A 14,444-nucleotide genomic window follows, 5' to 3' on the forward strand; every position below is an offset into this window, starting at 1 on the left:
ATATGTAATTTCGGTAATTTTGATTTCAAAATATATTTTAAAGAAATGCAATGATTCCATTTGTGTATTCAATAAACACAAGATTTTATAATTGAGTAAAATATTGGCCATGCTTGGTGAGAGATTCGCCAAAAAATTATATATACATATCATATTATTGATAAAATCTCCTTCCATTTTTCCTATATACCATGGAGATTCGCCCATTTATTATACATGTAAATTTAGGGGGGGTTCTTAAAATTTTCCCTATCTGGGTGAAATAGTTATCTCTGAGAAATATTAAAATATTTAAACTTTCTTAATCTGAAAATCTTATCTGAGAGAAAAATTCTAATGTAACTAGGCAATCATAAATTCTGAATATAATGATAACTATTTCTGCTATTTTCTTCTCGTGTTAAAATTAAATACATTCTAAGTTTTAAATTAGCCTTAATTGGTTGATAATGATAAAATAAAAGGCTTTTCCAACTTAGCTTTATAATGACTCCTCTGTCATAGGTAGAGCATCTGCTTCTAGCAAACATTTATAGTCTCGACAGGGATACCTTTTAACCATTTGATCATTCATTATTTCATCCATTTTAGAGTATAATTAAAAAGAATGAATTCAAAAATATGTTTCCATATTTTTGTATCACTTTTTTCTTTTTCTTATTTTGTAAGATAAAAAGCCATTGTCCTGGTTTGGTGGCCAGCTGTTTGACAATGCCATTCACTGGTTGTAATTTAACTGAACAAGCTGGCTCATGATGAGACCCCTTGTCTTATAATTATAAGTCATTACCCTATTTTGGTATGCAATATTGGTAATGTGAGTTGAACTATTCCCCTAATGATCATGGTAAGTAGGCTTGTAATAATACCTCTTATCTTTTATATCATACATATTTTAGAATTACGCTCTGAGTAATTATAAACTTTGATGGATGGGATGAACAATTTTCTCCTTAAGAGAACATGGATGATAGGGTAAGAGTTGAAGATGCTATGATTGAATCAGTTTCTATTTTGTATTGATAACCGTTTTTAGGCTGCTTGAAAACATTAAAATGATTTACATTACTTCTAAATCTTGAGAAGATTTCGCAAAAATAAAATGGGGTTTTCATAATCTAAATATACCTAATTCCATAGAATTTTTTCTTTCGTTTAAGGCTTCCATTTCTCAAAAGTAAATACCAAAACTATTTCTTTTGAGTAACTTTTCAATATAGTAAAAACCAATGGAAGGCTTCATACAACTTTATTTTTCTAAGATTCTAACAAATAAACTATGTACACAAATTTGCTGAAAATTGAATATTTACAAGGGAGAAGAGGTTACCTCCTTAATTGAAGAATTATTTTTTAAGATAAGGCCGTGTACAGGAAGAGGATGTCTCTTTCTTGATAGATCTTTCAATATGAATGTGGAAGAGCCTATCTTTTCGCTGATTTGAAATGGTTCAAGCCACATTTTCTAGAACTTAGTGTGTTTCCCTTTATCTTCATGGGCTTTGTCCCATTTCAAAACTAGATCACTGACTTGTAATTGTTTTGAACTGGTTGAAGTTGTGTCGAACGATGACTTGATAATTTGTTGATGTTTTACATGTATGATTTTGGTTTTTTCCCTTTCTTCTTCTAATTTCAAGATTTGATCATGTCTTAGTTGAATAGAAGATGAGGGACTTTCTTCAATAAACTGCACTAAAGCTACAGATGGAAGTAGTAAGTTTGCTAGTATGAAAGCTTCCTTTCCATATAATGATTAAATGGAGAAGTTCCTATGGAGGCCTTCTGTGTTATTCTGTCAGCCCATAGTGCAAATGTCAAAGATATATGCCAGTTTTTATGATTCTGCTTAATAGTCCTCTTAATAATTTTGATCAGATTTTTATTGGTGGATTCAGCTAAACCTTTACTCTGAGGGTAGTAATTTGTAGAATACTTCAATTTAAATCCCCTTTTAATAGCAAACTCAAACATAGAATTTCCAGAGAAATAGGATGCATTATAAAAAACAAGAGCATTTGGGACACCAAACCTGGTAATAATGAATTGATCTATGAATTCCATGATTGCCTTGGAGTTTTCTGTCTTCAAAGGAAAAACTTCAACCCACTTAGTAAAGTAATCAGTGGTAGTAATGATATACTTATGGTATTCAGATGAATGTGGAGTGATTTCCCCAATGATATCCAATCCCCACTGCTCAAAAGGTTGTTCGATGTTCACTGGTTGCAAAGGGAAAGTTGGCTTTCTTTTTCTTACACTAGTGGTTTGACAACTTTGGCATTTCCTTACGTATTCATGAGTATCTATGAACAGAGTGGGCCAATAATATCCAGCATGAATTATTTTGTGAACTATTGTATCAGCTCCAAAATGTCCTCCTGCTAGTCCGTCATGTAGCTCTTGCAAAACCTTTTGTGCTTTAGGTTTTTCTAAACATCTTAATAAAATTGAATCATAATTTTGTCTAAACAATACATCATTCAAAATTATGAAGTTTTCTGCTTTCAATCTAATGGCACGTTTGTTTTTATAGGAAAGATTAGAAGGAGCGTACCCATTTTTTAAATAGAAAATTAGACTTGCATATTGTGATTCAGGATCTGTGATACTTATCTGATTGATTTCTTTAGTATCTTTTGTACCCTTAGGTTCTTGAATATTGGATGCTCCTACTAACAACCTACAAAAACCTTGGCCTTTGACAATCTTTGTTGGCTTGATTTCTAAGTCATATTCTTGTAATGCTGTGACCCAATTTGCTCTCTTTTCTCCTAATTCCCTTTGAACTAGTAATTGTCTTACTGCTGAAAAAGGAACTATAACTTTTGTGTGAGATTTTAAGAGAAAGGGTCTATAGTGTTTAATGGCTTTGTACACAGCAAAGGCTTGTTTTTCAACTTCCGAGTAATTAAGTTTAGCACCTTGAAGATTTGAGCTGTAAAATGAGATTGGTGCTTCCAAGTTTTGATCATTAATCTGAGTCAGCACTGCTGCATAAGACGAGGCAGATGCGAGGGTATATAGCATGAAATGACTTGAAAAATTGGGAGTGCTTAAAGCAAGGGCATTAATAATTGATTGTTTGATACAATCAAATGCCTCTTTTTCTACAGGTCCCCATTTAAACACCGAATTTTTCTTAATCATCGTTTGCAATGGTAAAATAATCTGGGAAAAATCTGGAACAAATCTTTTGAAAAAGTTAATTTGACCCAAAAATGACTGCATGGATTTTTTATTATGAGGGAATGGAATATCAGAAATCTCTTTAATTCTATCTGGATCAATATAAATACCATCCTTTGAAACAATGAAGCCCAAAATATTTCCTTGATTAAGAGCAAAAAAGCACTTCTTTGGATTAAGCGAGATACCATATCTTCTGCAGCGTTCAAAGATTTGTTTCAAATCATGTAAATGATTTGATATTTTCTTGGAAAATATAGTAATATCATCTAAATAGAGAACTACTGATTTATTGATCAATCCTTTGAATGCTATGTCCATTGCTCTGTGGAATGTAGCTCCAACATTGATAAGTCCAAAAGGCATTTTCTGGTAAGCATAAGTTCCCCACTTAGTTCTGAAGGTAATTTTAAGCCTCTCGTCAAGATGGACCAAAATTTGGTTATATCCTGAAGAACGATCTAAAAAGGACATTAAATCAGAACCAGCTACCAAATGGATTGTCTGCTCCATGGTAGGTAAGGGAAGTTATCCTTTTGGCTTGCCTGGTTAAGATTTCTAAAATAGATACAAATCCTAATGTCGCCATTTTTATTTCTCACTGGAACCATATTGGACACCCAGTTTGAATGTCTAACAGGAAAAATTATCTTAGCCTTCAAGAGTTTATTTAGTTCAACCTTTATTTGACTCTCTAGGTTAGGATGAATCTTCCTTAACTTCCGTTGCACTGGCTTTTGTTCGGAAAGCATTGGAATAGTATGTTGAATGATCGATGCATCATATGTTTTCAAATCATCATATTTCCAAGTGAAGATATATTTTTTTTTCCGCAACAATTTAATGAATGTTTTTCTTTCTTCTGAAGAAAGTCCTAATCCCAAATTGATGTTTTGAGGGTTTTCCTCAGTACCTAGGTTTATCAATTCAAATTTTAAAGTGGAACTCTAGAGCTTTGAATTGGTCACCTGCTTAAACTTGTCTTTAATGTCATAAAGATCTTCAAGCTTGACCACTGATTTAGGTATTGAATTTTCTTCTTGCTTTTCCTTCATTTGAAGGTCATGATCAGTTTCATCAATGATTTGATCATCGTAGGACTTGTCAGAAGTCAAGAAATTTAAAATGTCTTCATCATGATTAAAAACTCGCCAATTGGTGACGTTATCGAGAATTGATGGTCTAAAAATTAATTCTACTGAAAATCTATCTGGGCTGTAATCTTTGGATGGTAGGAGTTTGGAAGCAACATTAGCTAGTAGGTCTGCTAGTGCATTCTGTGACCTAGGGATGGGGGAAATATTGAATGCTAAAAATTGAGATATGAGTTCCTGCACCAAAGACTGATAGTGTTTGAGATGACTAGAAAGGCAATGAATTGCATTTCTAACTTGTTTTATAATGATTTCGGAATCACCAAACACTTTCAAATATTGAACTTTAAGGCCAATTGCTTTGTATAATCCTTGAACTAAGGCCTCATATTCAGCTGTATTGTTTGTGCATTCAAATTCCAATCTACATGATAACATGGTCTTTTCTCCGTCAGGACTAAATAAAATACATCCTACTCCTGCACCTTCACCAAATTTAGACCCATCAAAATATAATGACCAAAATAAAGAATTATCAGCAATTTTATTTATAGTTTCATCAGTAGTATTAACACATCTTGATCTATCGGCTTGTGAGAAATTTTCGATTTGAGATGTGAAATTATTAACTGAGAAAGGAGATGGTTGGGCAATGAAATTGCCAAAGAATGATTTGAATGAGTAATTCCCCAAAATATTGTTATTTAACGCTATTGGTTGTTTTTCTTGTTTGAATTCGGTAACAATATGGGTCATGTGTTTCTCCCAATCAATCTTGATCTGATTTGGCTTTCCTTTATAAGGAAGCCACATATGGGACCAATCGGTGGAAATATAAACATGGAGTTTCTCAGACCAGTCTCTACTCAAAATCAAACCATAAAATTCAGGTATATCAGTGATTAAAATATCAATCCTCTAAGCCACTCTTGGATCATCTGATAATCTGATAGTTACTGAGTTGATTTCCCCTAAATCTTGGACCTTAGTTCTATCCAACTGTACAATATGAATTGCAGACTATTGGGGTTCAATGTTCAGTTTTGAACAAACTGAAGCTGGAATTATATTAGAGGAAGCCCCTTAGTCAATCAAATGGTTGTGTAGATTTCTATTATAGATCTCATAGGTTAAGAGGAAAGAAGGAGTATGCGAGTTTGATCTATCTCCAATTAAAACAACATCAGCAGCTTCCACTCTACCTGGAGGTGCTTGACCTGAGTCATTAACAGCTATGGAAAATACAACATTAGGAAGAGGAGAAGAAGGTACAACATTTAACTCCTCAAGAAGTAATTTCTATTGATGTTTGAGTTTACTAAGCTCAAACATAGTAATATTTGCCTTAGTCTTCTTCATGTCTTCGATAATATTGTAGTCCATAGAATCTGTAACTACTAATGTCTTAGATGTTGAATTTAGGTTTGAATATGATGGTTGATTTTGGGATGGCATCGTTGTAGCTTTCTTTGTGGGAACCTTTTCTTTGGTAGTAGTGGTACCTGCATTTCTTTTCTTCGAAGTTTCCTGAGCAGGTTTAGGAGTACCTTTACTCCTTGTAGTCACAGGGAAAGCTTCTTGTTCATTTTCTGTATCAGAATTAGGTAAAATAAAGTCCCCCATCCCATGGCATTCAACAGTCTCCTCTTCTTTGGGTTCTTCAGATGACAAAATTGTTTCATCCTCTTCTTCCTCTTCAGGATCTGAGTCTGTATTGGATATAGTATTTGGTGGTTTTGATTCAGGTTTTTTAAAATTTCTAAATGGCCTTTTCATTGAAGTTTCAGCTACTTGCTTCTTGATTTCTACCATTTCATTTGACATAGTCTTGAGAAATTTTTGTAGACCCTCCATATCATATGGATCTTTAGGGGTTTTCTTCTTTGAATCATCCTTAAAAGAAACTTTTTTGGATTTTCTATCTTCAAGAGCAGCTTTCTTTTCTAAAGCAATAATGTGTTTCTCTACAGCAAGCGCCTCTTTCATGTTTTCAGCTAAAGTTGGTTTTGCAGCTCTATCTACAAAAATAGCTATATTTGAAGGTAGGGCTGTTATATACCATTCGCTTCTGATTTTCTCACTTGGTTTAGAGGCGGTTGGAATCTTATTCAAGAGTTTATTAAATCATGAGTTGAACTCCTTTATAGGTTCTTTATATTCTATCCTAAGATTCGAGAGATCATTAATTAACATTGCTAAAGATCTATCATCGTCGTACTTAGTCAGAAACTATTCTTGGAAAATGTTAAAACTAGTAATGGATCGAAAGGGCAGGGAGAAATACCAAGACCCAACTGATCCTTGTAAGGTATAAGGGAAAACCATAACAACGACGTCTTCCTCTGTCACTCCTTTTAAATTAACTGATAACATGAAATTGTTAATATGTTCGTCGGCTTATATTCCTGCATATGGATTAAATTTCGACAACCATTTTTCAGGATGTGCTGGCGATGGATGTAATGGTGCAAGCATAGTGACCGCACTAGGATTGTTCCATGGATTCTGAGCCATTGTAAGATTAATAGTAGATGATATTGCTGATGAAATTCCAGATGTTTGGGAAGGAGTTGATATTGAGGTTCGAGGTGGTGAAGTTCCTGATCCCTGTTATACAACAATGTGTAATGGAGGAGTGGATGGTTGACTTCACACTGGAGAAGATGAAATGGAGGATGATGATGAGAAAGTCCCACTGTTAGATCCTTCAATAGTCTTATTTTCCCTTTTCCTTTTCGGTAAATGCAACTCAATAGGTTCAATATTGAGCTTTCCGCTTTAAAGTCTGGTGAGAGGGTGAGGTGGATTGAATTGCAAAGTCTCACTACCTTGAGATACCTCAGATGTCTGTGGTGATATCGAAAAGCCTTGAAGTTTATGGATAAGAGACTAAACTTCAGGGGACTTAAGACTTAAATGTTCTAAAGTATGATGGGATTGAGCAGTGGTAGTTGACTCCTATTTTTCTCGTTTGAATATTGGTTTTCCAGCATGCAAATGGGAGGTCTGAGGTGAGGTGGAGGGAGATTTACTCTCAGAATGGATTATAGTTTGGGTTGTCTCGCCATTCACAGTTCATGCCCTCCTTCTAGCGCCAAAAATGTTGATGCCTCAAAAATCGCTGCAACAACATCGGGGAAAACCATCTGGTCTGGATCTTAAAGGCAACTCCCTTTCCGTTTGGTGTGGTGGCTCTAACTAGAAATAATGGGACCCGTTTCCCAATGATTGATAAATAGGATGGATAAGTGGTTGATTCTCTAATATAATGATTATTATAGACATTTTTGGGCACTGCAACCCTAATCAAACATGTCCATAAACCAAGGACTCCTAAGTCCCTAAATGCGTTGTTCCATCCCCTAAAAGAACAAGGTCAACTGATTACATCATCTCCCAGAAGTTCTCCATGAAAAAATACTCAGAATAGGTCAAAACTGGACCATCTCACTTGCTCCATGGTCAAAGTGCGTTGAATCCCACCCAAATGCACACGGGAGGTGCGATGCATACTGAAAAGCCCTTCTGTGGGGTGCGATGGGTGAGAGTGGACAAATGGCAGAGTCAATTTGTGAGGTGGAGGATCATGGAATATTCCAGAAACTTCTCCTGTGACACTTGCCTCTCTACATTCGCCCAAGGATGAGTAAGAGATCATCAATCTCCAAGTGGAATCAAGAATTATCAGAGAGAGGACACTAATCAAATCTCAGAAGCTGACTTGCCTCCCTGCAATCATCTATATATGGATCCCTCATCCCAGAGATCTAGAGGCTGGAATTTTGTATCTTGTAACGAAGTGCTGCTAGTTTCTTGGTGTAACATCATAGTGTTGGGTGATCTAAGATTTTCATGAGGTGAAGAAGGGCTTTCTTGCTGAGAGGATGGCGTTGGGTCAGAACAATTGGTTGTAATCCTCTTTGCTATTCTTGATATTAATAAAGCTATTCAATTTTTCCTCCATATTCTTGTATGATTGATGATATATGCATTTGTGTGGTCAATATATATATGGTCCTATATTTTTTATGATCGTAGATCTCTGTTCTTGGATAGTGTTATGCTGCTTTGATTCCACAGGTGCTCTTTGAAGCTGGGTAGACAAGGAAGCAAGTGGCAAAGATCTATCAAAAGGGAGAGGAACCAAGCAAGGAACCAAGCACAAGACAGAGGTTGGTCTCCTTTGTTCCCCTCTTATCTACTTCTCATAAAGGAAAATGAAAGTAGTTTTAGTTTGTTTGTTTCTAAGATAGCTACCAGTCTTAGTGGGACTAGCAGCTCTGCATAGACACTACATTCCCGATAACAAAATGGCGACTCCGCTGGGGAGAGAATAGATTGTTTGTTTGTCTATATTTGTTTTCTTTATAAACTTACAGACGAAGCCTGAAGTCAAGCCAGCTAGCCTTTGAACTGCATTTGCTATGCAAGTGCAAAGTAAATCAATGTTGCTTCAGTCTATCTCTGGTTTTTGTTTATGAACTGAACAATCGATTTACAAGCTCTCTAATTGCCCTTGTGGTGGCTCTAGTAACCTCCTAAGATCTACCCCTGTGATTTATTTACTGATTATCACTCGCTCGGCCTAAATCCCTGAACTGTGCTGCAAACTGTGATAAAAAACTGGATCAAAAGTCTCGCACTTTACCGTCGCACCCTCTCTTCAAGGATATCAGTATGCATCACAGTTCCTGTGTGCTGTAGGTGGGATGCATACTGGAATCCCTGTGTAACAGGTGCGCTGATCGGAGAAGGCTAATTTTACCTCCAAACTTTGGCTTTTCTTCTCTTTTAAGCTCTATTCAGGAGTTTTGTTGTCTGTAATCTTTATACCTCTGTGGAAACCCCCTTCCTTGCCATTATTCTGCCTCCATTGTGCAAAGAACTATAAATCTTTTTATGTATTATGATCCATTTTCAGTTCTCTTTTACAAAGAAGTAGCATAGTTGAACTGTCGTTTCTTGATTTGGAAGTGTCACAAGTGTCGTTTTTAGTCATAGAAGAGAATCTGATTGTTCTTGATAGTTGATTACATTGTTACTCTTGTATTTGATTTGAATTAGTAGTTTTTAAAGTGTCAAAAGCAAGTTTCTGATTCCAAATCGCAAAGTGTCATCATTGTCTTCATTTTGTCTTGAAAAGAAGCTTGTTAGTAATGTCACTTTGAAAAATAATGCAGATTTGTGCTTAGCTTTCTTTTTATCATTCACACATTAAGAAAGTTGAAAAAAAATACATGCATGTGCATTTGCATTTAGACTGTTTGTTGGTTTGAATTAGGACAGTGCATATAGTGTGTGCACTCTGCTCTATGTTGAAAGAATATCATCTCTCTTTCTTTAGTAGCTAGGATTTTCATTGCAAAAAGAAGATTAAACGATTGTTTATCATCTCAGATTGCATTTTAGGAATTGTATATCTACATCACGCGGTGAACCTGAAAGGCAAATTTCTTAAGCAAGATCAATTGTAAAATAAATTTAATGAATGTAAAAATTCTTTGGAACCTAATGCACAACATTTATAAGTCTAGGCTAGATACGTATTCCGACATCGTAAAGCCTGGTAACTGTTGTTTTCATTACGGGTTGGGTGATTCCTCCGCTTTGAGACGACAAGTGCCAATACGTACTTGTGCTCCCACGTATCGTCAGGTATACATTGGGAGACCACAATAGGCTATATCCTTTATCCATAGGAAGCCGTGTCTGCCACCCTATCGATCGCAATGCTTTGAACACAACATTCGAGAAGATTGACTACCATACCGTAAAAAGTATTCTGCAGTTTTGTGATTGGTTTGGTAATCCCTATGTCTAGATTTCCAGAGTAGTCTCTTTCTTTCCTTTTCAGACTCCTTAAAGGAAAAGGTCCATTTGAGCACTTGTCACTTCAAGCTCATTAAAAATTGAAGGCGACTAGAGTCATATTTTTTTTCTCAACTCTTAAAAATTGAAAAAACAAGTTGTGTCAAAGCATCTAAAATTTATTTCAATCAGAATAAACATCACATTTCTTATGTTGGTCTTAGGTTGAGAAAAATGGAGTCCACCAACCAAGGATTTCCCCTTGGAGGAAATCCTTGTCCTTTCTCCTCCTGGGGAGATGTGGGTGCACCCCATATGGCCACATTGTCGCTTCCAGGATTGACAATCGGCCTGCCCGTATGGCTCTTCTCGACCTCTGTCATTCAGAACAACGTGATTCCTAAGCAATCAAGCAAGCAACTAGAAGATACCAAAGATACCCCCCAACCTTCTACTTCATCCAATTCTCCATCTCCTCCTTCCACTTTGCTTGATGAAGCTAGTGAAGCCAAAAGTCAAGTAACTAAGAAGAAGAAGGAGAAGAAGAAGAAGGAGCCAAAGATGACAGGGGGAAACCAGGCATCATCTAGTGAAAATCCACACACTGCACTGTCAAAGCCTGAATCTCCATGTGTCATTTGTAAAGGAGATCACTATCATCGATATTGTCCTTGCATCCCTCGGATCTTAAGGGACTGGTCTCCTCATTTGCACAATCCGGTGTCAACAACCTCTGACGATCATGTTGAAAGTACACTGTGAACTAGTGAAAGCGAAATGTCGGGACAGAAAAGGAAAAGTAAATTCCCTTGTAAACTATGTGAAGGCGCTCACACCGTCTACTGTTGTCCCTTCCTAGACGAGGCTAAAAGAGTTCTGGACGACCGTCCGATTTCACCATTACGGCTTCCTCCTGGATATAAGAAACTCTTGCGAAGTCCATCACTAGTTGAAAATCCAACCGACATGCCATTGTGGTCTGTCGAAGCATCTATTGCTGAAGATAAACCATCTAAATTCACACCAGACGAAAGTCAAAAGGTCGAGGCGAAAGTTGACCCGGTCTTGCCTTCAGAAGGTTCATCTTCAGATGATACAGTCACCGGAGACAACAAGAACGACACCATTCAAATTCTCTTCGTAAAGACAGACTCCGATGAACATGGGGGTAGTCTACCCGTTCCTTTACCGCAGGAAGGAAGTTCGTCAGAGTCATACCCGGCCGTCTATTCGGTCCCACCTCTAAGCAACCTAGTTGTTTCTTTCGATTGGAATCTACTAGGCAGACCCCGTTTACCGGCTAGTGTACCATTTCGAATCATTGCTCAAATATATGGAATGGTCATGGCCGGTACCATCATAGATGAAAGGCCTTCTGTGAGTATCCTTTCCTCAACAGCGTGGAAAGCACTTGGTTCGCCATCGCTTTTGCCTGAAATGAGAAATCTAACGGGCTTTGATAAAGGAACCAGTCGACCGTTAGGGATCCTTCCCAATGTCCCGATAACATTGAGAAGGAAAATCGTTCACATGAACGTAATGGTAGTCCAAGGACCCCTAGATTATAATCTACTCCTTGGACGCGACTATATTTATTGCATGGGAGCCATTGTCTCCTCGCTCTTTAGAGTAATGTGTTTTCCACATGAAGGAAGAGTTGTCAAGCTCGTAGACCAGCTTTCATTCCCCAACTCACACATAGCAAATAGTCAAATACCATCCCTGAATGGTCTTTTCACGCAAGGAATGTCTCATCAATCCCTAGTCCATCCACCTGATGAGCGCGAGTGATTCAGAAGGACATGACTGAAACCCAGGGGGCATGCACCCTGGTCTGTTTCGGCAGGAAAACCTTGGGCATAGGGTAGGTTTCCGCAAAGGATATATGACTGGTTTATGAGATTAGACTGGAATAAGATACCTCTGTTAGAAGGTAGGCCTTTCCCGATAGAACAAATGTTTTGTCTGCAAATTGAGGGGTAACCTGTAAAAGGTAGGCCTTTCCCGATAAAACAAATGTTTTGTCTGCAAATTGAGGGGTAACCTGGGAAACTCTACTTCACTATACCTGAGGGCATGCAAACCTTTTGGCATGCAAGCGAAGAGCAACCATTTATTTTTTAAATTTGTAGGTCCTCTAACCCTTTAAACTCGTAGGATTGGTCGTTTCCTAACTTGCATAAAGAAAGGATGTGGGACAAAGCTTTGTAAAAATGCCACCTTAGAGGATACATCCTTATTATACGACTGGATTGAGAAGTTTTTATGTGGAGTTCAAGCTCGTTAACAATTAAACATAAGCAGTGAGCAAATTTTTCCCCTAGAGTTTAAGCTCATTCATTAAAAAATGAACCAATTTCTGGTAAATAACTATCATGAATGCATTATCATCAGCCTTTGAAGCCTTGGTCGTGTTCTCATCATCACCTCCACTCTATTTGGTCAATCATTCACCTCCATTTGATTGTTTACCCTTTTTGAGGAACAGCTACAAAGAGTGATCCTTTTAGCCATCCTTGTGACACTGCCATGATTGGAAAATTCCAAACCTTACCTGGAATTAGCTGCTACCCGAATTTATCACTCGTTCCTCGAAAAATGAGTCTCCTTTAAGCTCTTTTCATCTGACTCATAAAATATGAAAAGATTTCCGAGTAATTGGCCTCTCCAGCTCGTTAAAGTGACCAGGAATGCTATCCCTCCTTTAGATTTTAATATTTTTCGACCTGAGGGATTATTACACAAAAATATCAAGTGCTTGTTTTGATCGGCTCGTTAAAATTACCAAAAATTCATCCCTTTTGTCTTATTTTATACTTTTTCGGACTTAAGGGATTACATGAAGAAAAAGGATTGTTGGAGTTTTCTTTATGTCCCTTTCAGACTCTCTAAAATTGAAAAGGGCCGAGTTATCTTTGTCGTTAAACTCGTTAAAACCGAATAGCGAAAAACTTGTCCATACAGACAAGAACGAGTTTCACTATCGCTAGGCTCATTAAAACATAGCGATGGGTTTGCCCGAAGGGAAAATTATAGAACAAGCATATGTTATCCTCCTCAAGATTGACAAAAATAAAGAGGTACTGGTCAGCAATGACTGGGGAAAAATTGGGAAGAAAACTTGAAGAAACTTTATTGGTAGCAAGTTGCTCTTGAACATGACAATTTCACTCCACATCCGAGTCAGGTTGGGTTGTTCCGTTCACTGGTAATATCACCGTTGGTCCATCACACCATCCACATTTGGGGTTAGTGCTACCAATCCATCATGTCTGTGTCGCCAATATGTTCAAGAGAAGTCACTCAGAGAATTCACCTGTGTATCATCCACTGCAATACATTTACACTCCATTCTTTCATGATCGCCAACCTGAACCTTATATCATCAAATCGTTTTCACCTCCATTAAAATCATTTGCTCCGTTCTGTGTCATAGATGTGGGATTCATTAAGGCCCCCCTATGATGGATCGCTTCCTGTCGACATTAGCTCATTATCCAAGAAGTTGATCTAGGAACAACCCTTTCAATACTTTCAAGCTTGCATGCCTCAATGGCAAGTTTCTCACTTCTGGCGATAGGTTTACATTAATGGCCTTCGACCCAAATATTTTGTGTGGTGTTCGACACCAAGTCCCTTTTTCACACCACGTGAATTGTACTGTCATACCTTGAGTGTCATCATCATTATCGGTGATTCCTCTCGTGCCTGTTAACAGCTTACATCACTGGCTGGTAATCAGGCGATGTCTTTCCATGTTCGACTTCAGAACATCTCTCACATGGATCGACTTGTACTTTGAGTGAAGATCGAATGAGATTGAAGACCCCAGATCTAGTTTCATCCATCTGGGCTGCGATATATATTCAGGAAAATAAAGACATCAAATTTACATCATTGTTGCACAGATAATCATCCAATCTAAGGGATGATGGCTCTACCAGAATCATCAGTCTGCACACAGACGATTGTCTGTCTTATGTACATGAAAATTAATTTATAAAGCTGAGCATGGGAATACCTGCCTCAGCTAAATCATGAAAATATTATGAAGAAAATGTATTGTATTGTATCTTATTACAGGTCGCCTTCCAGCTCAAAAAAGCTTCAGATCCTCATGATAAAGCATTTCACCCGACATCAAAAAGATTAAACGACCTCATGCTTTAGGGGGCAACTATTATAGAAAGTTTTTGGCACTGCAACCCCAATAAAACATGTCCATAAACCAAGGACTCCTAAGTCCCTAAAAGTGTTGTTCCATCCCCTAAAAGAACAAGGTCATCTGATTACATCATCTCCCAGAAGTTCTCCATGAAAAACTACTCAGAACTTGTCAAAACTGGACCATCT

Source organism: Pinus tabuliformis, chromosome 5_1, assembly GCF_031772625.1.
Source record: "Pinus tabuliformis cultivar Carrire ecotype Pingquan chromosome 5_1, CPIR1, whole genome shotgun sequence".
NCBI lineage: Eukaryota > Viridiplantae > Streptophyta > Pinopsida > Pinales > Pinaceae > Pinus > Pinus tabuliformis.